Consider the following 26,422-nt stretch of genomic DNA (forward strand, 5'->3'; position numbering starts at 1 on the left):
TGACACATGTTCTCCAGGGCTGCACCCCTGCATCCTGCAACAGCCAAGATTGTTAAAAAAATAAAATAAAATAAAATAGATAATAATAATAATAATAATAATAATAGTATATATATATATATATATATATATATATATATATATATATATATATATATATATATATATATATATATATATGTTAATGTCGTAAAGATTCAGCAGCCTTCTAATGGCATTTAATAGGTCACAAGTACAGGAAACACATAAAAACAAGATGTTGTATTCATCTTGAGTAATGTTTGTCCAGTCAGATTGCTTCTTAGGTGAATTTGGCTTCTTCCCAAACTGGAGTCATTATCCCATGTTTTTATAACAGGGCCTTCTTGTACAAAACTGACTTGGTGGTTCCTCATTCTAGATATCATCTACTTTCCTCCACTGTTTCCTTCTTCCTCAGTGAAAGGTGCACATCTCAAACACAGGATTGAGATTTCTTCCTGCTTTCAGTTGTTTGCCTCTTTTTCAGTCCTTGGCAGATATATGGGTTACAGTGTTTGTTTAGTCCGAAAAGCTATTTGGCCTTGCAGAGGAAACCCTGAAAAGAGCTATCATTGTTTGGACAGATACCGGGCACCTCCAGAGGGCACATGTAGGAGAACAGTTTACTCCCTCTGAGAGTATTTACACTCAGTAGATGAACAGCTCTTGAGCATCATGAATGTCAGTTTGTATAATTTAATTCCAATAACTGATAGCTCAACAAATGTAACCGTTGTATGGAGATATAAAATAATGTAGTGGAACAAGTGCATCACCAGCATGAAGGATTAGTTGAGAGGTCACCAGATACCAACTTTATTTATTTATTAATTTATTTCCTCAAAGGTTACACAGATGCTGAATCTAATCAAGCATAGGCTTCAGTATAAATCTGAAGCACAGACTTGGAGAAATTTCTTTATTTCTTTCTTGAAAGTTTTTTTTTTTTTTTTTAGCCATACAACATAAGTTATGATTTTCCGACTCAGTGGAATAGTTGGAATGTTATTCTATACTTTGGTTTCTCTGGGAGTGTAATGAATTAATTGGAACAGGTTAAACAGGGTTGGGTTAAGCAGAAGCGACAGCTCTCGACACAATGAGAACATGCTGAGACAGGGAGAGAAGAACAGTGCATCTGTTGTGGGAAATACAATAACAACATACTGAGAGTTTAGCCCTCACATGAAATAACTAAGGTGCCTGCAAGCTTCAGATATACTCAACGTGTATATCGCTGCTGTACTCTCATATGATGAGCAGTAAAAGTGTGAGTTATCTGTGATGTAAGTTACTTTCAAATATCAGGGGAGAGATTACTCACAGATGATCAAAACATTACAGACAGGGGCTGATTTTTTGTTTTGATCTGTATGCTTTTGCATAGTTTCAGTCTTGCTGTGTCTCTGTTGCTAAAATAATTAGGTTTGTTTGTTAGCTTGCTTTGAATTATAATATCAGGGTTGCTACATTTTTTATGCACATTAGTTTGCACTTGCTCACTCATACATACAGAGTACTGCGTGATATATTACATTTTACAAAATGAGTTAACCTGCATAGCGAGTTAGTGAGGGTTTAAAAGCAAAGAGAGGTTCTAAAACAGTGTGAATTAAAATGTGCCAGAAAAAAATAATGTGGTGTATGGGTAAGGCAGAGCATCGTTTGAATTTGTATGATTCCGATTCTTGTCGATTCCTAATTTAGATTCCAATAAGGTAAAAAAATAAATAAATAATGGTTAGAGAGTGGGACTTGCAACCCAAAGGTTGCGGCTTCGAGTCTCAGGTTCGGCAGGGATTGTTGGTGGGGGGAGTGAATGTACAGCGCCCTGTTCCACCTTCAATACCACAACTGAGGTGAGACCCTTAAGCAAGGCACCGAACCCCCAACTGCTCCCCGGGCACCGCAGCAATATGGCTGCCCACTGCTCAAGGTGTGTGTTCATGGTATGTGTGTGTTCACTACTGTGCGTGTGCACTTGGATGGGTTAAATGCAGAGCACAAAATCTGAGTATGGGTCACCATACTTGGCCACACATCACTTCACACTTCATTTCACTTCATTTATTTTAACTCTTATTGCAAAATATTTCCTTGTTAGCTGAATACTATGAATGAAAATCAAGAAGCTAAAGAACACAAGTGTGTGCAGCAGAGAAAACAGCCCGCGAGTCTTCTTGATTTGAATGGTTAAAAAATCACATTGAAAGTGTAGTTTGTAATAATAACAAAGGTGGACTCCAGGGACACATTCGGTAGGACAAAAAAAAAAGATCATTTTATTTACATTTAACCCATACCTAGTTTTGGGAATCCAAAATCCAATCCATTTCTGAAATAGGATGCTTTTAAGGTCAGGAATCATCTAGTTGTTTAAAAAAAAAACAAAAAAAAAACAATTAAATATTTCAATTAAAATTTTGATTCCTCTTATTCAATTAAATTCAATTCAAGTTTATTTGTATAGCGCTTTTTACAGTACAAATAGTTGCAAAGCAACTTTACAGAAAATTAAGTTTCTACAATATTTAGTAGTAGCTTATCAGTGGTGACTGTCAGTTTATGTACATATGGCAGAAATGTACGGACAAATCAATTAAAAAAGTAATCAAACAGACGATGAACACTATTAACAACAATTATTATATGAAGCAATCAAACTTATAGAAAAAAATGGTACTTATGTATGTTCTAGAGGTCATGAATGCATTAACTAGCTTTTCTGTATCAGAAACAGGTAGCATGTTTCGTAGCTTGGCAATGTTTCTAAGATGGAAGAATGCTGTTTTTGTAACATGGGAAATATGATTTTCAAAAGACAAGTTGCTGTCTAATATAACACCCAGATTTTTGACTGTAGAAGAAGTAACAGTACAAATTGTTGCAAATTGTAATCAATAAGTAATAAGTAATAAGTAATATCTCTGTCTAATCCGAATTTAATAGGAGAAAATTATTGGTCTTCCCTTGGTCTAAAATTTACATTTTTAGCAGATTCTGTTAGCTTAGATAATTTAGAAGCTTCATCTGGTCTTGTTGAGATATATAGTTGAACATTATCAGCATAACAGTGGAAACTAATTCCGTATTTTCTAATAATATTACCAAGGGGCAACATGTATATTGAAAATAGCAGAGGACCTAGGACAGATCCTTGTGGCACTCCATATTTTACTGGTGATAATTGAGATGACTACCCATTTAAATAAACAAAGTGGTAGTGATCGGACAGGTATGATCTAAACCATCTTAAAGCCTGCCCTTAAATACCTGTATAGTTTTGTAATAGATCTATGAGTATGTCATGATCTATAGTGTCAAACACAGCACTAAGATCAAGTAAATCTAGCAATGAGATTCCGCCTTGGTCCGACGCAAGAAGCAAGTAATTTGTAATTTTAACAAGTACAGTTTCTGTGCTATGGTGGGGCCTGAATCCTGAAATTCTTCATTGAGATATTTTTTATTTTTTTGCTGGAAGGAGCACAATTAAGCAGACACAACTTTTTCTAAGATTTTAGATATAAACGGAAGATTTTAAATGGGTCTGTAATTGCCAGTTCACTAGGATCTAGTTGTGGTTTCTTAATAAGAGGCTTAATAACCACCAGCTTGAATGGTTTTGGGATATGACCTAAAGATAACGATGAGTTAATAATATTGTGAAGTGGTTCTTCTGCTACAGGTAACAGCTCTTTCAGTAATTTAGTGGGTACAGGATCTAACAGGCATGTTATTGGTTTAGATGCAGTGAAACGTTTATTTAGCTCTTCCTGTCCTATAGTTGTAAAGCACTGCAGTTTATCTTTGGGTGCATTGAATGAAGCTGGAGTATTAGACGCTGTAGAATTTACATTCGTTATTGTATTTCTGAAGTTATCTATTTCATCAGTGAAGAAATTCATAAAGTCATTACTATTAAGACAGTGTAATATTAAGCATAAGTATTTCGAATGAGTTAAACCTGTATCCTGTTTTCTGTGTAACATTGAGAATATCACTATATATTGTTGCAACACCTCCCCCATGACCAGTCTGACGGGGCTCATGCTTATAATAGTAGCTTGGTGGAGTAGACTCATTTCGACCGATATAATCATTTAGTTTTAGCCAGGTTTCAGTCAAGCAGAGTACCTCAAAACTATTATCTCTGATCATTTCATTTACAATAAGTGCTTTGGGTGTGAGTGATCTAATAGTTATGAGCCCAAACTTTATAAATAGTTTTTGTTCATTTATTTTACATTTTTCTGGTTTAATCACGATCAGATTTTTTCTAGATTCTGTATTAAATTTGTATTTTGACCTCACTATTTGGGGAACAGACACAGTCTTAATAGATTGGACAGCGCAAGTACATCTATCATTTAAGTGGGTAGAACAAAAGTAATCATAGCAGTTATTTGAGAATTGGCTTACTAGTCATATGGAGCGTAGTGTCCTGGAGATGTTGTCCTACAGGAGTTCTGCTCCGACTCTGCTGGGGTGCAGGTGTGACGAGTCAGCTGCCTCCTCCCTGATAATCACCGGCACCCCGTCCTAAATCGCCGCCCCTCACCAGGCTCCCGACAGGAGTGGGTGTGTGAGAGAGGAGGGGCGCTGGACGAGTCAGGGCTGGCGGCGTGTGATGGGGCACACCTGAAGGAAATGGAGGCTCATCACCGCCGCTGTTTAAAAGCCCAACGCGCCTCTCCTCGGGAGACCGGTCTCTTCCCCGTGCATGCACACTGGTGTCCTCGTGATTCCAGGAAGGGTGCGTTGAGGGACTCCCGCGCCACCAGAGACGTGAGCTGCCGGACCCGCGGTCCAGATGAGGACCGCACCCGTTTATACGGCCATCAGGCCAGAATGCCAGGCCGTCCATCCCCTGCAGGCGCCGCGGCCAACGAGAAGGATGCGGCCGCTAGAAGGAGCCGCCGCCCCTCACGCCCCGGACCCAAGAGGGGAGCGCGTACAAAAAGTCTACTGAACCTTTCATGTCCTTGTTAATTGCGGGTAATGTGCTGCGCACCATCTCGATCAGGCTCCTGAAGTCCCTCTTCAGTGTCTCTGTCTGCCGCAACTTGGTGTCGTTAACCCTGGCATGAAGCATGACCGCTCCGGTGCTTATAATCCGGTCTCCCTTCAGGATTGCAGGTACATGAGCACCAGGGAAACAGTGAGTGTGCACTTTACCTTCGGCTAACGTAGCATGGACGTGCCGGACGATGGAGTCTCCGGCGATCACTGGCTCATGTCTTCCGCTGCAGGTGCACCCAGGGTCCGTAGTGTACCAGCGCAGGAGTGAAGGACATCTGGGAAGATAGTGTCCTGGTTGTACCAGGCCTGTGCAGAGAAACACACTGAGTAGAGGTGGTGGGACTGTTAGCAGCATGCTGTATACTTACCCTGGACTTGTGATCGTCAGCCAGGGATGTTTCCAGTGCGGCTCTCCGCTCTCTCAGCTGGGCCTGCTTCTTCACCAGGTTGTGAATCTGCTTCTCCATGGCCTCCAGCTTGAGCTGCACTGAATGCAGCGTGAACGTGTCCTCCCCTGCAATCAAAGGTAGACACACAACTCAAAAATCTCAGCAGCAACAAACAGGAAGTGATGTCACCTAGTTAATGTTCTTTGTTGCGAAGGTTTCCTCTTATCCATTCTTTTGTGAGCATTTTAATATGACTTTTAACCATTCAACCACAATAAGACTCATGCTCTGTTTTCTGTACTGTGCACATAGGGGCATAGCCATCATTTCAGAAATGAGGGGGACAGAAAATAAAAATAAAATTGACTTTTGTCTAATTGACAGGCTTTATTTTTTGTATGTATTTTAATTGGATAAGAAATTAAATACACTGCTGGATGATAACCAATAATTTGTATTCTATAATATGTTTTTCTGATGAGGGAAATTATTTTCCACATAATAAGGCTGAATAGTTTCTGTACTCTATTAAATGTTATGTCAATTAGCAGTGCATTATTAATATACTATATTTATTACCTTGAAATGACCTGAAATTACCATTTTTTAGCTACAGTGATAGCGAGATGCCTTTGTCCATATTAGGGATTTCCTGCACGTCATAAGTTATTACTTCTACTGGGCTGTTTTGGACTTTCTGCATGAGAGCACCCTCCGGCTTCAGCTTGAGAGTGTTTAGTGCTCCATAATGTTCACATTGTCTCGTTTTGGATATGAATAAATCGTCATACATAGATCTGGTCATACATAGATCTTGTTTCTTCGCCCATGTGCTCACACATCCAAAGCACGCACACACAAAAGGTGACTTTATGGATCTGATTGACAGATAAATCATGGTTGATCTATCAGCCAGATGCATGTAAAAATGCATGTGCTCTTATTTAGTTTAACTACACTGTTAAAGAGGGCAATTTTTATCATTCAACTGAACTATGTGCATTTAGACACTTGCATCGCCTTTCTCCATCCATGCAATAACTGCATCCTTCTATCAACCAAGTTTCTATTTACTTATACTGCTGTGTAATATTGACGGTATAACCCATTTTGAAAAGCTGACAAAATTACGATTTAAAATCAGAGCATGGCTCACATTAACTAAAATACTGAAATGCTAATGATGCTGATTCAAAACAAATACGCCGATGATTGACAGTCAAAGCAAAGCATGGTTTGAACGTCCCTCCATGCAGCTGACTCATAATGTAATAACTGCAAATACTGCACACTGTCACCTTGGACGAAGCGGAGTCCAGCCCAGGGTCGTCACATGTGGTTGCCGCAAACCCGCCAGCCGCTCCTTTGTCGAATCTGCTGGTCGTGCCGTTCTCAAGTTTGCCGCCCATTACTCAATCTAGCCTGCCAGCTATTCCTCACTCAAGCCTGCATTGTGTGACGCTGTGTGACGATGTGTTAGCATTTTATGGAGGACTGTTTCTTGAACCTGCAGAGTAGCCTACAATGGGTCTGTGCTCAAATGCTGTTCTGTAAAGTGGGGCAGTTACAACTTTGCAAGGACAATCTGGTGCTTCTGACTCACAGCCTGTAAGTACATTTTTTATATTTAAAGAATTTTAAGCAGTGTAGAGTAGCACTTGTTGTTCATCATTTCTCCAATCACAAATTCAGACATGGTTTTATGTTTACGTGGCGTGATACGCAACGCAACGCGTAAAAACACAGTATAAGTTTTTATTATGTGTTTTTGTGTCCACTGTGTGTGAAAAATGTGTCTTTTTTGTTGTGTTTTTTTTTTTTTTTGTCTTGTTGTGGGGAGAAGGGATCACAGTATGTTAAGGGGTGTAACATTTCCCTCACATTCTTTGATGTATTCAGCCAATCACAATGCACTGGATAGCTGCCAATCAGCGTACACCTTGCTTTTCAGAATGATAAGCTTTGTAAAAATCGACTCATTTCAGAAAGTCGGGCATAGAGGATCAACAATAATGTACATTATGTGGAAAATAACGTTGTTGTTGTTGTTGTTTTAACCTTAAAGTGCATAAACACATTGCATTACAACAAATACACAACATAATGTTCTTTTTAGCAACGTCATATGACCCCTTTAAAAAGTTTTAAATATGGATCTTTTTCTTACAAAAACAAATTGATTTGCTTTAGGAGGCCTTTATTGACCTTTATTTATTTATTTATTTTTATTTTTTTAATCATGGATGGATGTGTTTTATTGGACTTCTTTTGGACTATTGAAAAATAACACCCATTCACAGCCATTATAAAGCTTGGAAGAGCAAGGACATTTTTTCACTCACTGTAAACAAAACAAGATTTTGCTTCTATTTCTTTGTAACAATTATTTGTGAGTTTTTTTCTTTCTTTCTTTCTTTTTTTTTTAAACTGCTTGCATTGTGCATATAGTTGACATCACATTCAAAAAGACATTTAACATTTTATATATAATTCATGTTTTAGTTAGACAGCATGTTTACTATTAAGATCAAACAAAAGTGGATTTTCTGAAACAACATGCACAGTGGTGATACATAAAATTATGTAATTATGACTGAATATGTTCAGTGTGCTAATTAGCAGCAAACACTATGTACCAAACACCTCAACAACACTAGATTAGCAGTGTGCTATGTGTGCCAAAAATTTTGGAAGTCCAGCCAAATATGAAATTGAAACAAGCAAAACACCATGGTGACAAACTAGTCTTTTCCACATTTTAACACATAGTGGCTAAAATTCCTGTAAAGCTGTACCTGTTTAACTGCAAGTGTGTAGGATGGTGTCGTTCTGTGAGTTCCCACCCAGTGACTTATTCACACATGCTAAAATCTGAACTCCTTTTACAGTACAACATGTGTCATCCACTCCTACGAAAATGAATTCAGTTTGATAATTGAACTGAATTACTACTGCCAACATCAGTCAGCTTTGAACAATTACTCAAAAACCATAGATTAATTTGAAATGAACCAGTGTTTGATTTTTTTTCTGACTTTGATAGACAGTTTTTACAGTTTTCCTTTGCTTCTTTTCCACAAAGAAAGAAGTAAAGACAGACAGACACACATAAAGCACATGACCTACTCATATCACATATTGCACCCAAATTTATTTGTTTAATTCAAGGACACACATACTTACATGTTTTATGCTCAAATTTCAGCTTTATTTGTCACTGACATTAGGTAATTTTGTCTGCTGAGTCACTCTCCACACTATCTACTAATGTCCTTATTATAATTAATTTTAACTCATTCTGACAGTCATTTTAGATGTCATTTCATGCATCAAATGTGCAGGAACATGCCGTTTCCAGGTGCCAGTCATTCTGAGATGTACGAGTACTCTCAGGAGCATGACTGGTATCAGTGCAGTGACCTTCTGCCACCCACAGTCAGAGGAAATGATGCAATCATGGTCTCGGCTCCTAGCAGTTCTCTTACGTGTGGTTAGAGCTGCAGTGAATCGATGAGACATGCAGCATGCATCAAGAGCATTTATCAGGGTTTGCACTTAGCTCGACCAGAATCAGTGGGATAGAGGTCAGGGCACTCGTTTGGTTGAAATAATTTATCAATCCAGTGGTTCTCTAGGTTTGCTTCAGGACACAGATTTTACAGTAAACATGAAGTGTCAATCCAGCACAGTACTTTTTGTTGTTGTTGTTGTATAAGCTCTGCAAATAACCACCTTTCATTAACTAGCTTGTTCTACTTGTGCTGGTTTGACACTTCATGTTTACTGTTAAATAGGTGTCCTAAAGCACAAGTCAATATATTTTTATTTTTTTTTTTACTTGTAGAAGCTCTGCAAATAACCACCTTTCATTAACTAGCTTGTTTTGGCTGATTAGTTCTAATGTGGTGCTAATTTAGATGGTGAACCAGCAAAATTCAGATGGTGATGCTGGTCACCCCAGGAAGTCTTGCTGGTTAACTTGGTTAGGAAGCCTCCAAAACATGCATGTGCTAGTAAGAAATATGCTGGTATTTTCAGCAGGGTTTTTTCTTGTGCAATGCATGCACAGTTAGTTATTTTGAATGTCAACACACACACACACTGTTGACGTGCAGAATTGTTGTATTTACTTGTCCTATTGAATATTTATTTCATATGATACTTCTGAAATTCTGTGAAGTGCTATTGTAGCAGGAACATTTATTTCATGGTGGATCACAGGAGAGTGTTATGCTTTAAAAGATAGAAACTTAGCCACTGTAAAAAGAGAGAGAGAAAATCAACTGAAATAAGTGAGGTGTCTATTGTGGGCAGTCTTTTTCAATTGATGTTTCTGTAAAGGTGGATGTGGCTGTCTTTCTATTATCCTGTTACAATGCCAACACAATCGACAGTGCTGAGCTTAAACAAATTCATGCAGGCTTTCCTTAATGCTGTACTTACAAATCACACTGCAAATGTAAGTCTCCATTAATAGGCAAATATTTTGCAAAAGCTTAGTTTAGATTAACCTTGTCGCTGTGTCTCTTTTGTAGGAAGAAAAAAAAAAGAAAGAAAGTGTAATTAGTTGGTCCCAATGACCTTTATTGGCCTTGAACTTGAAGTATTGCAATGAACCAAAATACTATGTCTGTAAATCTATGATTTGAACTACAGCAAAGTGAAAACTAAACTAAAACATACACATATGAAATGACCACTGGCAAAGATTCTTCCATGAGCAAGGGTTTTGATGTACTCATGTGCTCCAGTTGTTGTTTTATGTGGCTTTTGCTGTGGTTTGATTCGTCATCCTGTATCCTGTAGATACACTGTTTTGTGTTTGCCCTCTTGTACATGCTGACAGTTACACAAATAAATGTTTTTATTATTATCATTATTATTTATTTGTTCGTCTGTACTTTTTTTCACACCTTCAGTGAAAATAGTTTCAAAAGAAAACGTTATGCTTTGTGTGTTTCCAAGAAATCCACAAACTGGAGTTTGTGTGTGAAGTCGGGTGCCAACTCTCCCAATTCAAAGTGATCTGTAATCAGTCTGCCCCAGTTCCACTCTGGGTTTCCCATCACACTAACTGGTGAAGAAGAAGCACTTGACAGTCTGCTTTCAAAAAAATCTACTTTGCAATTCATACAGGTCCTCTTCTGACTACACACCATTCACATACTCTGGTCTGGAACATCAACAACAGACACATGCAGAGTAATACAGATGGTGATAGTGTAATACTAAATACCAACACTCCTGGAATGCAGCTTGGTTCACCTAAAAGAAAAGAAGGTAAAAAATAAAACGGCTCCATCCCTTCACACATGCTTTGTTGTCTTATCCCTTCATGTTCTAAATAGCATTACAGTATTTGAGGAAATGTCTGCCATGTACACAAAACAGCTTTGCATAGTCAAAGAGACCAAAAGGATTCCAGAACACTAGGAAATCATATTCAGGTATTGAGATATTTAAGCATGTAAACATATCAACAGCATAAACATATATGTTAGCTTGCCTATTCCATTCTCTGCAGCAACACTTTATTTAAAACAAAGATGAATATCCTCTCTGTGTTAAGTTGCAAATTTTTAATGTGATCCTTTGACTCGTTTTACATTTATTTTGATCCCCACAGAGGAAGCCCTTAAGGAAGGGACACTGTGTATTAGTGTCTGTGTTTCTCTGCTACTTAGAACAATATCCCTGCATCCTGTGCTAAGTGTTAGCACCCCACCGTTGCTGACTGACAGCTCTCAAACAGGGATAGTGTGACGACTTTTGTTGCCAGCACAGGCATAAGTGATAAACACCAGCAATTTGAGCCAGAGCGAGGCCGACAGCAGATCCAAAAGCCCTGAGAACGCACACCCCGCTTCAAAACACATGCACCATCAAATATTAACAGCACCACCTTCTCTAAACTCACGGTGTAAGACCCATTCTCCTCTGTCTACTGAAGTAGTCCAAAGCACCCTTAAAAAATACAAATTTTACACACAAAACATGGGTTTTTGTCCAATATGGCAAATTTTTGGGAGGTTTGTGGAAGATTTATCTGCGGCTATTATTTTTATTTGGAATGCATTTTCTCTTTAAATAGGCCCTTCATAGCCCTGGTCCCTGGCCCCACTCTTGTGGCAATGTAAACATGGCTGGGTAATTTGAATTCCAACAAAGTGAAGATTAGCTCTTGACCGACGGTGGCAGATGATTATTTCTAAAATAATCCTGTTTTGATATGCATCGGCTTTCAGGCAGGAATTTTCAATTAGTTTTCAAATTGCCGCATATAAACAAGTTCCAGGGTCTCCTTATCAGGAAGTGGCACTGCCACAGAATAGACGTACGTCTGCCGCCGTAAACGGTTTCCACTCCCCCTTCTACTCACCCTTCTACATCTGGTCCTACATGCGCAGAGGTCTTGCTTGTCTGGATTTCAAAGGGTCTCCTTTATCATGCCCCAGGTAGAGAGGTTTTATGTATGTACTTTGCAAATATGGAGCGATGTACAAACATGCCCTCCCTGAATATGTTCTGCATGAGAAGTTTCACCCATTTCTACCCCTGAATAGTCAAATGTGCAGGCAGACAGAAATCAAATGGCCATCCATGACCAAAATAATCAGGCCCCAACCAGGACCCTGCAGCTGGAGATAAATGTTTAGCTGCATGATTGTTCAATGTATAATATTAGTTCTTTCCACAACATCTCAAATACTGCCAAATTTACATTTAAATATTCAGTTGATGTTAGTATGCTTGTCTCTACTATTTATGTGCTTCTTAATAAGTTTGCTGTAAACCAAAGTTTATATCTTAAAAACTAATCAAACACTGATTATTCACTGCATTTGTTCAGTGGTTATTGCATTAAGCAAGGTTTGCTTAAAAATTAAGTGTACAGTAAATCTGTTTTTGAATATGTTTTATTCCATGTTTGAATCAAATCATGTCTAATGTGGGTTTCAATTAAACTGGATAAATCAACAATGCAATTAAAATAATGTCCAATTACTTAGGGAAGTCATGGCCTAGCGGTTAGAGAGTTTGACTCCTAACCCTAACCTAACCCTAAGGTTGTGGGTTTGATTCTCGGGCCGGCAATACCAGGTGCCCTTGAGCAAGGCACCGAACCCCCTACTGCTCCCCGGGTGCTGCAGAAATGGCTGCCAACTGCTCCGGGTGTGTGTGTGTTCACTTCTGTGTGTGTGCACTTTGGATGGGTTAAATGCAGAGCAAGAATTCTGAGTATGGTCAGCATACTTGGCTGTATGTCACGTCACTTTCACGTCACGTCAGAATATCAAGAGAATGCGTGAATCCCAAAATAAAAGTTGTTTTTACTTTAAATAAACCAAATTGAAGCAGATATTAGGTTATATTTTATTTTAGCTTTTCTTTGACTTGATTGGCTTGATTTCTTTTGTACAGAGCTATTAACATTACCAACTGTGTGTGTGTGTGTGTGTGTGTGTGTGTGTGTGTGTGTGTGTCCTCTTCCACCCTCAATACCACTACTAAGGTTAGATCCTTGAGCAAGGCACAGAACCCCCGAAGCAAAAATGGCTGCCCACTGCTCCAGCTGTGTGTTCATGGTGTATGTGTGTGTTTTCACTACTCACTGCTCTGTGTGTGCACTTGGATTGGTTAAATGCAGAGCACAGATTCTGAGTATGGGACACCATACTTGGCTACATGTCATGTTACTGTTTATATATGGGGTTTTTATTTTTGATCACAGCTTACATTGCGTCTTACTGCATGCAATACTACTACTTGGTCAGTGCAAAACACGATTTTCATAAGTACTAGCTGTATAGGGCATGAGGGTCATGTGCTTCTGGTCTTATTAGAGGTGACCAGCAAGACGAGACTGTGGTCACTTGAATTACAAAACCCGCACATGATATGATACCAAGGTTGATGTCCAGTTAGTGCTGACAGTTTAAATCGATTTTGGTCAGATCAGTTACCACATAAATCATTGTGGCCAATGCGCTGCTGGCAGTAGTATTCTCAAGAAGGTGAGTGGTTGATATGAGTCAACAGAAAACACAAAACACTGATTTACTATGAATTTATTGGTATACAGTAGCAGTTTCCTTTGTTGGTTCACCCTTTTGTTTGGTAGACTCTTTTAATCAGTGTCTATTTGCAATTTGTTGACATCTGTGAACATCTTCAGTCAGTCATTGTTAATGTATTAACCATAGATTGGTTGATGAAACAGAGGCAATTTACTTTGCGAAGGCAGGGAAATGTTGGTTGTTTCTCAAGTTAGATCAGTCAGTTGTCTCTAAAGAGTTCAAAGACATCTTGTGGTTCAATATCAGCAGTCACTGGCAAGTACTATAAGCCCCACAGTAAATATTGATTACTCTGTAAAGGATTATTAGGCCTGAAGGCCTTTAGGACTATAACAGACTATATTGCAAAAATAAAACCTCCTATGTATCATTTTGATTTCATCTGGGATTACAACATACAATGTGATACATTTGTGTGATACACTCTCTCAAGTAAGTTCACCTGCTCTCAATGGCACTTTTGACAAATACTGTCTATTTGGGTTATCAGAGGAACTCACAAAAATGTCTTTATTGATTTTTCTCATTCCTTTTATAGACTCTGTCATCTGTTCCCTGAAACTGTATTATATTAAACTCCTCACCAAAAAAAAGGAAATGCAAATGAAAACTTCAAAAGATAATGTAATGAGCCCATGGATTCATAATTATACTTCTGTAAGAAAAGAAAGAATGTAGCCTATAATAAAGGTTTTAAGTGGATAAATTGACAGAGTGAATTACCTTTTGATAAAGTCCTCATTAATCTAGTCTAATACATTCACAGAAGCGTGCAAATATCTCAGGCAAGAGTGAGCATGCTGTTAATGATAAGACCAAAGAGTGAAATCATTACTACCTTTAATGTTCCCAATCTAATTGAGACATTAATTAAAGTGGAATTTCAGCTAAGTTTTATTTATAACTGCATTTTTCATTGAACTCAAGAAAGAAGGCAGTTGTGGCATTTTGTCATCTGTGTTTGAGAAATTTAACTAATGCCTGCATGTGAGTTTAGGATTATTATTGTTATTATTATTATTATTATTATTGTGGTTTTGTAATGGAAATTACACTTTTTTTTTTTTGTATTTTTTTGTGTTTTGTGTTTTGTTTATACATTTTGAAAAACTTTATTTTTAATTAAATACATTTTTTTTGTTTTATAAGGGGTGTGTGTGTGTCATAACGATTTTTATTTTTGTGTGAGAACGTACGGTCTCCTTCCAACATTTCACCCCCAAACATCACTGAACTTTAGCCTTAGAGAAAAGAAATGGTCCCACTTCCACAATTATATTTATTCTTACTACAATCTTTGCCTTTCTTCTTTGATTGCCTCAAACACTCAAGTGTTGCTGAAAGTTTGATTTGAAAATTTCAGTGCCAAGCCCATTCAGTCCTTGATGTAGTCCCTTATGGCCAAAAGTGTCTCGCAAGGTAAGGATGGCAATAGGAGATGATGGCATGAGAAGATAAAAGGTAGTTATAATATCAAATACCTAGAGGATAAATACATTTGGAGTTAGAACTGCATGCTACTTGCCATTCAGCAGACACTTTCCATCCAAACCATCTTAGAACACTAATTGCAGGCATGCAGCATCCCAGGAATAAAATTAGTAGTGCCATGTCTGAGACCGGAGATGGAAGAAGACTGTTAGAATGAATGGCTAGAACTGGACTTGCAATTTTTCTGTTAACAAACAAAATTTTTAAGCATCCCTCATATTTTATGGTGGTCTTGAAATGCATGTACCTGCTGTAAGATTTAAGGTTGACATCAACCTCAGCAACAATCATAAAAATAAATAAATAAATAAATGAATAAATAAATAAATAAAACTTGCACTTCACGATTGAAGTGAAATGTAATATTCATTCAGGTCACACTTAATTTTATACCTTCAGAATCAGATTATAGTATCTATATGACAGATGGTTGGAGGGGAGGGATTAAAAATACAAGGTTTTGATGAAAGACAAACATTTTTCTTTGGAATACAGTGCCCCCCTTAATTGGACTCAACAAAGGTAAGGACTATGTAATAAGAAAATAAATATAGTCTGATGATTTTGAATTGAAGTGTTGGAGTGATCAAAGAAGCTGGCTTCAGGGAATACTATTCAGCTGAATATAGCCAGATTTCTACACACCACAGTTTCATGGCATCAACAGACCCTGTACTCTCAGATCCTCTATACTGACCTCTTTTTCACCCTACACACACACACGTCCCAGACGCACATGGCCAGGGTTACCTCCCTATGTTTTCCAGCCTACAGCCAGGGGAGACAAGGTATCCAGTGACCCTTAATATTTTATTGTTTCCTTCAACACGGCCCAGCCAACTTCTCCTTAGCTAGGCGTTTCTGCTTGGCACAGTGGCTTCAGACTTCCCGCCTGTTTCCTGGTCTGGTATAGCGTTACCCTCAATCTCCATCTCCTCTGATGCTGCGCTATCGTTTCTATCTGACCCCACGATTGATCGCCAGTGGAACACCCATTTAAGTGCAACAAAAATGCAGTCCACTTCCATAATGCTCTGCGGTTAGCTGGCGTCTGCCGGCAGGGACACAGCCTCTGGAGTGGTTGATGAGGGAGGCCAAAGTTAGGGCTGCAGCCTCATTCCTTGGGTTAGGGTGTGGGTGAAACCCTCCACCGTCTTTAATCCCTTTGAGTTCAGCCTGCTGCATGTACACTTGAAAGGGAAATGTGTCCAAATGTAAATATATGGGGAAAAAAGAAATTTTCATCTGAATGTCCAATTACTATTTAAAAAGTACATGTAACGGATAGCAGAGTGGTGAGGGAGGGATAGAAAAAACAAGCTCATCTTGAACTTCAAATTTATCAAAGGGCATAAAGTTCCTTAATACTATATGAATATCTTAGCATTTCAAAGTCACTCCCTGTAAGAAATAGAGAAAAAGAGAAACATCTTAATGAAAAACTTTGGGTGCACTTTATTTTACAGTAGTATTTTACTTATAGTGTACCTCCCATGAAAGTACATAATATTAGTAATTTACTCCATTTGAATAAGTGAGTTATTCTTTTGGTTTTGTTGAGTTTTAGACAGTATTATAGGTATATAACACTGCCTGAACTAATATTGTTTCAGATAGTGTTATTTATTTATTTATTTATTTTATTTTATTTTATTTTATTTTTTTAAGAGCAGATGGGTGTTTTAGTGTAGTGTTTGCAGACATGGTAAAAAAAAGGGGGGGGACCTAATGGAAATTGGTTTACCATATAAATACGATGGTTTTCAGAGGTTCAAAAGATGTGTTTCATGTCCTGTTCCATATAAACCCAAACAGCAGTTCACAGGAAAATAAACATAAATCATAAGACTCTGTCTCTCTCTCTATTTCAGTTAATCTATCTTATCTATGTGCTTGCATCTTGTTCTTCTTTAGTCATTCTCTGTCTTACTCTCAGAACAGCTCAGGAAGCCATTTAGTCTCCATATCATTGTACAGAGCTGTTCCTCTCAGAAAGACTTTATTGCTCTTGCTTGGCAGTCTGGTGAGGAAAGGCAAGATATCTGTTGATAGTTTGCCAAAGCTGAAAATCGCACCCTGGAGGGTAGAATCGTTGACATGATGGAGCACTATAATAAATTAGAATCTATGAGACACAGACAGAGATGAGAGTGGACACATACTGAGCAATCAGTACAGGGCCTGTAAAAGTATTGTTCAGGCCTAGCTTTACATTTTTAAATCCTCATAATCATTTTCATTGAAAAAGAGAGGAAAAACTCATTTTTATTTATTTATTTATTTACTCTACTTTCTAAACAAACTCTCCTAGTTTTTGTGTTTATGGTCCCACTTTATATTAAGTGGCCTTAACTACTATGTACTTACATTTAAATTAATCATTTGGTACAATGCAATTATTGTGTACATACATGTTTTTACATTGTACTTATATTTAACAACAACAAAATACCTGCATGTAATTACATCTGTAAATATTTTTTGTAATTACATTTCTAATTACATTGTTGACCCATCCCTTACACCTTAATCCACCCTTAAACCTACCCGTCCCACCAAACCTGTCCCTAACCTTATCCATATCCAACCTCAATAGCAGCAAAAGTGTTTGTACTGTACTTATGTCTTGATGTAAGTACATAGTAGTTAATGCCACTTAATATAAAGTGGGACCATGTTTCCTGTACACAGTTTCCCCCCCAATAACAGTATGTGTCATCTCACCTATTCAGTTCTGCATCCTTGAAATAATAAAGAATGGAAATAAAGGCCATTGAGTTAAGGGCCATTTTAGCCAAAGGGTCATCATGCACAATTATGATTTTCAGGTAATTTAAAGGAGACATGAACTGCATTTTTTCTTTTTTATATATATTGTTTCATGAGGTGCATTAGCCCTCAGATTTAAACACCCTGCAAAAAAACATTTCAAATGAGCCTGGCCAACATATTCTGCTGGTTACCAGAGCAATCATGTAGTGATTATTTTTACCAACAGAGGGACCTGTGAGCTACAAAGATTACTTAGTCACATGCCGCTAATTTATTGAACTCCAAAAAACTAGGTTTGGAATGTTGGGCTTTATGTACTTAACTGTTGCAGCTTTCCTTATTTAGCAGAGAAGAGGCCATCAGATTTCCGATGACAAAATAACCTTTTAAACAGGGATTGACACTTGAGTCAAATAAATTTTTTGAAGGGGCAATTTTACATTTACATTTACTGCCGGAAATATTTCCAAACAAAGATCACATTGTGCATCTCTGAGCAACACAGTGTTTATTTACTGAATGATTAAGCATTTTTGAAGGAACTTAGTGAATCAATGATTCAATGATCCATTCATAAAAACATTTGCTTCATTGCTTGAATGAATCAGCCATTTAAATGAATCAGTTGAACGACTCAGTGACTCATTCATTAAAGGAACAATATGTAACTTTTCGCCACTAGAGGTCGCATTTTCAAAACAATAACAAAGGCGAAGCTTGGTGACGCTATGAAAGAGAGTGGAACGATGGGAGATGTCGTTTTCACCATCCAGAGATATATGAATCATGTTCACGGATGTAATGAATTATTTATTTATTTATTTATTTATTTATTTATTTATTTATTTATTTATTTTGCACTCTAAAAAATGCTGGGTTGTTTCAATCCAACTTTGGGTCAAATATGGACTAACCCAGCTGTTGGGTTACATTTTTAAATTATAACTCAGAAGTTGAGTTAGTCCATATTTGACCAAAAGTTGGGTTGAAACAACCCAGCATTTTTTAGAGGGTACCTGTACCTACCAAAGTTATTCAAACAGCTAATAAATAAAAAAAAGTGAGCAAAGAACATTTACATTGTCAAGGAACATTATATGACTGACTTCAGTCTAGCACAAATTTAAGCTCTCTCAAGAAACTCCACCTATAATCAGCTGTCTATAATTTTTTTGATGAATGAATCTTCTACTTACATCATATGTACATCTGCACTTTTTTATGATGAGAGAATTCGCGAGAGAGCAGAATTCATTCAGTAAGCACGCACTGAACAAAACTCTGGTATTTCAGTGATGACTCATCTGAACACCTCTGATTGGCCACTGCAAAAATGCACAAGAAGAATCATGGTGCAACATTGAGCAGATCTAATGGATTTAGTTTAACTGTACAGCAGCATTTTTGTCCATGTCTGTTGCCATAGTTTCTACAAGCGGAAACCAATATCGTTGATATTATGTCATTGATAGGCCACAATAAACAGGGATGAGCCATTGTTTCAAATTGTAATTTCTCTGGATTTACAAATCCTTGGGAACTTTTGGAATAACATGAATACACAACTACATGAAATATATAACACTGTGGAAGTGGATTTTGGTTATTTTATTACACACATCTTCCATGTGCCTTTAAGACACTTGCTACAACCAACTGGCAGTTTAGTTTCATATGTAAAGTTATTATTGCATTTTTACCAGTATATCATATTTGTGAAAAAAAAAAACCTTTATTGATAGAATTAAAGAAATACAATACATACATTTAATACATTTAGGAAAATATTGGTCTTTATGAAAGCTAAAAACAATGCCCTGGAAATCAGTTTAAGGGGGGAAATTTCACAGATATTTAAGTAGAGCTAAAACGATTGTAGACCCGTTGGCTCTACATGTTTTCCATGAACCTATAGTGTGCTGCAATCTTTAACGGTTTGTCAGGCAGCAAAAGCTTTGTTTACAAGTTTTGGGACTGTGGTTCAGAGGAGCAACTTAACACTGAGTTATAAATAAATAAATAAAAGACATTCAAGCATTTTGTTTGAGACACTTAGTTAAATTGAAAAAAAAACCCTTTGGATTCCTAAGTGATTTATTTCTATCAGTTTTGTGTCGTCTCACATTTATAATGGAAAACCATGTGAAGTACCTCACTTAGAAAGGAATGTATGCTGCAAGTAATATATTTACATTTACATTTACATTTAGATATTTAGCAGATGCTTTTATCCAAATATGCAGGTAGCATGAAATTATTGATTACGGCATGCTGGTCTGTTATTGTGGCAACATTTATCGTACCCACACCTAAACGTTATCAAAACAAAACGGTAACTGGTTACTTACAGACTCACAGAAAGCACATACTCAGATAACAAGTGAACCTACAATGGTAGCAACTGCCACCTAACTGCAGTCATTATGTCCAATTATCATTCTCCTTGGTCGTATAACAGCCATGGTATATAATTCCATTTTAAGAGACCACAACCACCAGCAAACACTGTGTCCTCTTGGTGTTCCCTTATGCAGTGATGATTAAACAATTCCAAGTGGTTGGTTCAGTACCAAGGTGAACTCAAATCACACCAGTCACCAGAATCAAACAGCTTTACAACTCATTTAAGTATAATGTCCAATGAACTGTCTCAATTCAGACGTTTCTGACAATATTCCAAGAATAACTCAAGTTGTCTTGGCAAAAGGTAGCGCTCGCTTCTTCATATGCATATAATGCAAGGTCTTTCCTTTATTTTGTCAAGCCTTTGTAAATTAAAGTGCTAAATTATAGTAAAGTACTGTACTATGCTACATGTCGTTAGGCTGCAGCATACTACAGCCACTTACTGTCAAGGATGCCATCATTTTAACTGGTTAGTATTTCACTTCTGAAATGCTTTCTCTATACCTGCCAATATCCGGCTATTCAGCTGCCTAATGGACATACTGTAAAGACTACCTCATTACAGCCCATTACAGGGAAAAAAAATAAATGTGAATGAAGAGAGGAAATAGAGAGAGAGAGAGAGAGAGAGATAAAGGGAAACAAGAAAATGAGACCAAGAAAGTGTAGAATTAAATGCAGTTTGGTTCTACAGTGTTCATATTTAGTCTTCCATTACAGTTTGCAGTCGCCTTGCACGGTTTTGCTCACAGATAACCAACACAGCCGTAAATGTCCTTTAAATGTTAGCATCAGTATCAAAGCGTGCTGTGTAAATTTCCAAGCAGACCTTTATGCACTCTCAGATTCCTTCATGTGAGAGTGTTAATGGTTGCATATGGCTTTCATTTGGAAAGTGCCTGGACAATCTGATAAACACTCAGTTTCTCAGATCATTTACAGTGTGAAAGTCAAGTGGTGTTATATTACGTAAAAAGTAATTAAATATGTTCATACACATTGAATACAATGTAGACGTCTTAACTATTAATTTTAAATAACAAAAATATCTAATAATTTGACCTTTTTATGACAAAGCAAGGTTAGATCAGTTCAGTTTTAAGTACTTGCCCAGACAAACCAAAGTTATGAGAGTCTACATGGGTCTTATATGTAACAATTTCCTTCATATTTGGACTAACACCACATTAAATTAAAGCTAAACTGCTTTTAAGCATCTGTTTTCAAAACAGCTAACCTCTGGCCGCTTCATGTCATCTATCCACTAATTAAACTTATACAGAAAGACGTCACTGCAACACTGCTGAAACTATTTGATGAAACTATGCAGCCATGTGTTTTTTAAAACCATTTTCATTGATTTAATGTTACATTATCAGTTCTGAAAATATGTTAATTTGAATAGATACACAGGAGATCTGGACAAAAATTGGTGTCAGATCAAAGTGTTAAATGTTTTGAGGACAAAGGGAAAGTTGGAAACCCATGTGCACAAACACACACTGACATACATGCTGTCTGCCAATCTTCCAGTCTGTTATAGGATGATCGTTGGCACTTCCTTGACCTTTGTCAAAATAAGTCTCTTTGGGGAACAAATGCCCTACTTTGCTATGACAAGTCCAGGTCAGACCTATAGATATTGCATCATTGACTCCCCTCGCCACAGACCCTGACCACTGAGTGGGGTCATCATATATGTGTGCTGTTGTCAAATTCGTACTCTTGCCTTGTCAAAACAGACAAAAAACGGAGTTTAGCACCTGCAGCATGACAAATGCATCCCAGCAGTTTTCAGTGTAGCTTGTTCTAGTTCAAGCACACAGAGAGCATGTGCTGTTTACTTGCATTAAGTATTTAGTATGACCTTAATATGAATAATTTATCAACTTACGCATTTATACATTATACATAATAATATATAACTGTGTGTAACATAATATGTATGTTTTATTAATGCTATGAAAAATCTGAAGTTAATCTTGCAGTTTAATGTATATTGTTGATAATTGTTGTGTGTTTAACTATTAATGCATTATACTATAGGCATACATTATATAGCCAAGGGAACACATGCTAAATGTGCAAGGGACAACACATAATAAAATAATAAAAGTAGCATCATCCAATATTAAAAGCCAATATTAACACATTACTTTGATCCAGATGTTACATTGCCATTGCCAGAATCCAATTACTCACTCTCAGGGGGAGGGTACTAGGACTAGGACAGAGTAGAGCTAGTGGCGGCTATTGATTTGCCCATCAGCACAAAGACCTTTGGTGGCTCTGTCTTTGACCACACTCATGCCTGCACTGTGCATGTATTAGGGATGCATGGGAGGACAGATGGAGACGTGTACCGTCAGCCTTTAAACACACTAGTTTCTGACAACCCACCATCGTGGCAAACATGCCATTTGAATTAGGACTGAACAATTAATTGGAAAAATAATTGTGATTACAATTACAGCTGTTATGGTTACCTAATCATGAAAATGATCTATCACAGTATTATATTTTCATTTATTTTCATTTTATCAAATATTACTACATAGAGTAAGATGGGGCAAGATGCCCAATTATGTGGGGGCAAAACATTATTGAGAGCAAGTTAATGTGATCATTTGAGTGTATATTTGGCACTCATTGTTGAAAATAATTATAGCTAAAAGTTATGTAAGATGCATTTCTTGCTTCAACATTTTTTGTTCTTCACATTTACATTTCCCAAATCTCTGTGACAGAATCATACAGGGTCTTATTTATAGTATTAATTTATTAATCTTAATGTTAATTTCAACATTTAATAGTGCATTATTAAAATAAAAAGCTGTATCTCTTAATATTCTTCAATGAACTTGTGCTAACATTAACAGTGAACAGTTATTTATTTTATTAACTAACATAGATAATGCTACTTAATGCATTAACTCCCTTTGCACACCATTGGCATACAATGCAACAATGATTGATAAAGTAACAGAAGAAACAATCAATATTTTGTAAGAAAATGATCAAAATCCACATTTTAGCTGGAGAGCTGTGGTTGAATTGACACAGAATGACCCAGTAATGACCAAAGATGCTTTACATCCAATTTTACAGCTTTTAAACAGCTTGATTTATCAACCAGTATGGATGTGTAATCTACTTAAAAAGAATGACCTATGGCATGAAGTGGCTTCCCAAAACAAGGTAAACTAAATAATATTTTTCCACATTAATAATTGCAACTATAATATTATGGTGAATAATTGACACCTATGACGTTTTATTATGTCATAATTATGTAGCCCTAAAAACCTGCAATAAACCTTTATAAAGGGGTTATAAAAAGCCGTAAATATATTTCTAGTATGTTTTATTTGTTGAACTTTGTAATTCACTTATTAAAGGAATATGCAATTGGTCCACCTTCTCGGTACATGTCCACTCATATATCAGCTCCCCCATTGATTTTCACCATTTTGTACAAGTTTCAAAAGGGAACACTTGTGCTCAAATTTAAGTTGGAGAGGTATGTTGCAAGGAAGTGTTTGCAGAAGTAAGCATCACTACTCTCAAATTAGATTTGTAGAGTCTGACATGTCTGAGGCACCAGGGGTCTCATTTATAAAACTCTCCGTAGATTTCATCCTAAAAGTGTACGTATGCACAAAAGCTAGATTTTGCGTATGCACAAAAGTTTTCAGACTTAGAGTTTTACTTTGCGTAACCTCATCTGCATATCATTTCCATGCATATTCCCATCCACGTGACACCATATTTAACACCGTTAAAGGTGAAAGACATTAAGGAAATATGAGATACGGACTATAAATGCCATTTGTGCCATGCACAATTTTTATTGCTAAAAATCATCCAGTATCCTTGTTATGTTTTAGCATAAATAAATACAAATAAAAATTCATAAAAACAAAACTGTTTAAAATAGTTGTCAGATAAATATTTTAGAATAGAGTTGGTCTCATTCTTTTCCACTGGCCAAATAGTATTTCAGTTGTTTTAAACAATTCAAATCAAATTTAATTTATGCACTTTTGCTGATAAGGTGAATATATCTTAGCTATTTTAGCCCATATTTATTGCAGTGTAAATAAAGTTGTCTGACTCGGCATGTCACTGACAAAGTAGCCTATTTTAAAAAGAAAAGATACAAATTACCATTTTCTTCAAGTTGTATCTTTTAAATACAGTGATATTTTTCATAATGTTGTGGAGATGCCTTAACACGGCATCAACACCTCTGTGCAGCTGTGGTCGTACAGTAAGCTATTATCATTGGACCAATTCAAACCCGACAATGAACCGTTCCACTGAATCCAGCAGTGTCTGCCATAATATCGAAGTAATTGGGCATCATTGATCATTGTTCTCACTTAAATATTTTTGCATAGCATGAGATCTGCAGTTTAGTTTAAAGATGAAAAGTTTAAAGATGAATTTAAAGATTCATCTTTGTGTGCCATATGCATCAGACGTTTAGCCAACGGTTCGTGGGCATGACATCTGAGGCTGAGACTAACAAGTTCTTAATATCAAGTGCTCTTATTAAAGCAAATATGGTGTTTAGCATAATCTTTTAGACAAATCATGTCATAGTGACAGTTATAGTAACACTAATCTTTTTTTTTTTCTTTTTTTTTCTTCATTAAAGCACTGATATTTTCTTCAGGATATTAATGTTAATAATATTTTGGAATATTGCAAATTCCACATGTAAGCCTTCTACCAGTCTTAATGAAAAATACTGTATAATTGCCCAATACAAATTTTATTACAGTATAGTTCATCCAGTCACTTTCACTATTAAGTCAGACATGTGCATGTGACCAAGTCATTTAGCTAGCAAATATTTGATTTAATTCTTGTTTTATGTCCTTCCTGTAGTGTAGCTGAAACAGTACAGCATGGCTGATGAAATGTGTACCTTTAAAGAAATGTAAGTAGCTTTGGATACAATTTGATTCTTGGTACCGGCAGGGATTGTAGGTGGGGGGAGTGAATGTACAGAGCTCTTTTCCATCTTCAATAACATGACTGAGGTAAGGCCTTTGAGCAAGGCACCAAACCTACAACTGCTCCCCAGGCGCCGCAGCAAAAATGGCTGCACACTGCTCCGGGTGTGTGTGTGTGTGTGTGTGTGTGTGTGTGTGTGTGTGTGTGTGTTCACTACTCACTGCTGTGTGTGTGCACTTGGATTTGTAAAAAACAGAGCACAAATTCCAAGTATGGGACACCATACTTGACTATGTGTCATGTCACTTTCACTTTCATAAAAGTATCTGCCAAATGAATAAATGCAAATATTTCTGGAACGCTTTATTATTGTATTTATTTTATTTTATTTTATTTTATTTTATTTTATTTTATTTTATTTTATTTTATTTTTACCTCTTTGTTCATATGGCTAAGGAGCAAGACAGATTTTACAGTGGCTCTTTAACTACATCCTAAATGTCACAGAATGTCAGTGAAGCATGGAATGCCGCAGGTTAGTCCCTCTGTTTCCCTAGGTAACTAAACTCTTTGTTTCTGCAGTACGTGTGCTTCAGGGATCTGGTTGGTGTCGCATCACCTTTACCATTTCTATAATTCACATCTGCTGTGAGCAGAAAGGCCGTTAAAAGAAGAAGAAAAATAGAGAAAATAAAGGAAACAAAGAATGGGTAATACTTTATAATAACTGCACGCTATAAATCATTAGGTAAGCATTAGAAAATAGTCAGTTCATCCTTTATAAAGCATTGTCCCAACATTAATAGTCATTAGTAAGCAGTTTATAAATTCAGCTACAAATGCCTTGTTCTTGATTTATAAGCATATCTATTACAAAGGAGATTTAAAGGCTCAGTTATCTTCCAAACAGAAGAGAGCAAGATTTTTTTTTCAACCAGTATTTTTTTCCATTAAAATTTTTTTTTTTCATTGTTTGTCAATGAATGAAGGATGTTGTATTATTTTTTTTGATTATTTGTTGTTGTTAGTGGTGCTGCTGCTGTTGCAAAAAGGGGCAAGATTGGTGGAAATATAGCACAGAAAGCTGTTTTGAAAACCAGTGGAAACACAGAAGAAAAGTATTTTGGAAAAGAGAAGAGAATGGATGTTGAATTCTTGTTATCATTGGTGACCGAGAAGAACACAGAACTATTTGCAAACGATCAGTTGTTTCACATATGATGTGAAAGCACTGTTCATCTGCTATTTGCTTCTCTTTATTGATTCATGCTCAGTGTGAAA

This window comes from Cyprinus carpio, chromosome A18 (assembly GCF_018340385.1).
Source record: "Cyprinus carpio isolate SPL01 chromosome A18, ASM1834038v1, whole genome shotgun sequence".
Taxonomy (NCBI): Eukaryota; Metazoa; Chordata; class Actinopteri; order Cypriniformes; family Cyprinidae; genus Cyprinus; species Cyprinus carpio.